The sequence below is a fragment of the Brienomyrus brachyistius genome, chromosome 1 (assembly GCF_023856365.1).
Source record: "Brienomyrus brachyistius isolate T26 chromosome 1, BBRACH_0.4, whole genome shotgun sequence".
Lineage (NCBI taxonomy): Eukaryota > Metazoa > Chordata > Actinopteri > Osteoglossiformes > Mormyridae > Brienomyrus > Brienomyrus brachyistius.
In genome coordinates, this window is record NC_064533.1 from 22,664,155 (window position 1) to 22,667,292 (window position 3,138).

The window sequence follows — 3,138 nt, forward strand, 5'->3', positions numbered from 1 at the left end:
TCTCCTGTCGGTCATATTTTTTGTTTATAGGGTGGCCACATTTATTTCTTTGTGGAAAACACTGCATGCAACTATAAAATATGTGGTGAGAAAATGATGGTGAAATGATACACTGAACAGGAGCCTTGACCATGAGAACCCAGAATTGGGTAAAATCCAAGATGGCAGCAGCTGCTGAAATGTGAAAGGCATGCGGGCGGTGAATGTACCACACGTTTTGTTATTGTTTTGTATCTCACATTGAATAGGTCATACATGTTACATTGTAACAAACAGGTGATGCTAAGGCGTCTTGTTATCTCAGTGCCGAAGGTTCATTCTTGCAAGGAGTTCGCAAATTTGGCACTGGAGCTGAGACACCTGGGCCCGGATTATACCATTCAGTGGAGGGGGCAGAGGGTGTCCAGCTGGTCTTCGGCCCGGAACTGGAGTCATTGTTATGAGATCAGATAAGGGCAAAAGGAAATCCAGGCTGCTGGAGGTCATGCGAATGTCCCCAGGACTGGACTGGCGACGGAAATGCTCCCTCTTTGGAAACACTCCCATCGGTGTGACGCACGGCTTTCGTTCATGTCCAAATGGGCCGGTACTGGCTTTGATGTCACGCTGTTGTGTTTTTTCCTGCTCCACATGTCACTGGATGACGCAACACTGCCCCCCACCTGTGTCGTAAATAAACATCAGCACGGTAACTGGTAAGTGATCGGGGATCTGTGCTGGCTAGTTGGTAGATGGGTAGGGTTAGTGTCCTTACCATGTGTTTCCATCTCGTTTGCACAGCCCACTAGAGGTGCTGACTACAATCTTCCTTTTTTTGTTGTCCTGATGTTCAAACTCAAACTTAACCCAGATCTTACCTGAACAGCAGTTCGCGTTCTGGTGACTGACTTGAAATCTCGCCTAAAAACCTCCCTCTTCTCTGCAGCTCTCTGCTTCCCTCCACTGTTTACTTCACACTGATTGCTCTATGCCCTCCACGCTCATCTTGCTTCATTTATCTACTACTTGTAATCCTCATTACTGTATTGCTCATCATTGTGAGCTTGTTGCAACTGTCTCTGTGTTCAATTACTCCTTCGGCGGGTTCTGTTCTTGAGTATTGTTAGCGTCTTTGGGTTTTGAATAGCACTGTATAAATGTAATTATCCATCCATTTTCCAAACCGCTTATCCTACTGGGTCGCGGGGGGTCTGGAGCCTATCCCGGAAGCAATGGGCACGAGGCAGGGAACAACCCAGAATGGGGGGCCAGTCCATCGCAGGGCACACTCACACACCATTCATTCACACATGCACACCTACGGGCAATTTAGCAAGTCCAATTAGACTCAGCATGTTTTTTGACTGGGGGGGGAAACCGGAGTACCCGGAGGAAATCCCATGACGACATGGGGAGAACATGCAAACTCCACACACATGTGACCCAGGCGGAGACTCAAACCCGGGACCCAGGTGAGGCAACAGTGCTAACCACTGCACCACCATGCCGCCCCCTAAACGTAATTAATTACATTTAATAATTATTATATTATTATAATAATAATAACAAACAATGTTGGTGGAAGCTCATGTGATGCCCTAGGCAAGCTTCATCGCTGGCGCCCCCTGTCCAAGACAAAGTGTAATTCACCTGCTAAGTGGGTGCCCCCTCAGAAGATGGCGCCCTAGGCGACTGCCTATGTCACTTAATGTGTTGAACAACCCTGTTATTAAAAATATCTCTGTTGAATGGAGTAAAGCTCACATGCGAAGAAAGTTCAGAAGGGAAAGAAAGCTTCAGGACAGAACCTTTAGACAGCCCCTGAGCCACCGGCCAAAACAAACCGGCCGCATCCTCACATCCCATTCCTTCATCCTTCAGCCGACCATGACTTCCTCCCGCAGTTCCTGTTTGTGACCATCTCATCCGACGTGAAGCAGATAACTTCAAGGTGTCCATCCTCCCCGGGCAGAGTCCGAGCCAAAGATTCATACATCCGTCCAAAGCATTCTTTCGCTTTGTCGGAGAATTGTCACGTGCTGAGTTCCAGGTCCCACGATGACCTGCAAGATGCGAGTAAATAAATAAAGCACAAACACACAAATATTTTTTACAGTGTGTGAATAAGAAGATATTAAGGGAAGATGCCCAGTTCTAAGAGGTGCCACTGAAGTCTGAGACTAATCAAACTGCTTTCAAACAAGGTATACAGAGCCAGTCAAAATCTGGACACACCTACTAAAAAAGATTTGTTTTTCATGATGTTCATGGGTCAGAGCAAGCCAATGTTATGCAAGTACTGTATTTTCTAGTGAACGAGGAAAGAGAAGGAGTGCTGTAACAAGTCACCTGGCCCCCCACAACCCCCCAGTGTGAACCCTATAGAGCTACTTTGGGAGGAGTTGAAACAAGAAGCCAGAGCAAAGTAGCCAACTTATGCCCAGAACTTGTGGAAACCCATTCAGGACTGTTGGAGAAGCATCCCAGGTGGCTACATCTGGAAGCTGGGTGAAAGAAAGGCAAGAATCTGCAATGCTGTTATGGAGGGAAAAGGGAGTCGAATATATAGAGAAAATTTCAAGATGTCAAGCACTTGGTCATTGCAAAATCTGATATGAATTACTTCATTGCCTAGAGTCCTTTTATTATAAGGTAAATAACATAGCTAAAACAGAGACAAATGCATTTAGCGCAGGTGTTCAGATTTTTGACTGGTACTGTATATTAAACAACAACATAATGTATCATTAGGCACCATCGGTGCAGACAAACAAAGAAGCAAGTGCAGGAACAAAGAAGAACCTGCTTATTAGTGGGGATGCTGGCCTCTCCAGTAAGGTTGTCTAAAACTCTTATCTTAGACAGGTCAGATTGTCTGGATCCATTGCAACATTTCTCAAAACTGTTGCACTTTACCAAGATGCATCTCTTTTTATCGGATGACATTATATTATCTTGGTTCCCAAGTCCTACTTCTGCAATAGTCTTCATTTTTGCTGAAGTGAACATTTAGCATTTTGACAAGCATTTCAGTTTTAGAAACCACAGAGTTTTATATAGAAGAGGAAGCGGGTCGTGTCAGGGAGGTGGTGTTTGCCTCCACCACTTGTAAACAGTGAGCTTCAGCTCAGGTCCTGCTAGTAATCAGTTACGCCAGTC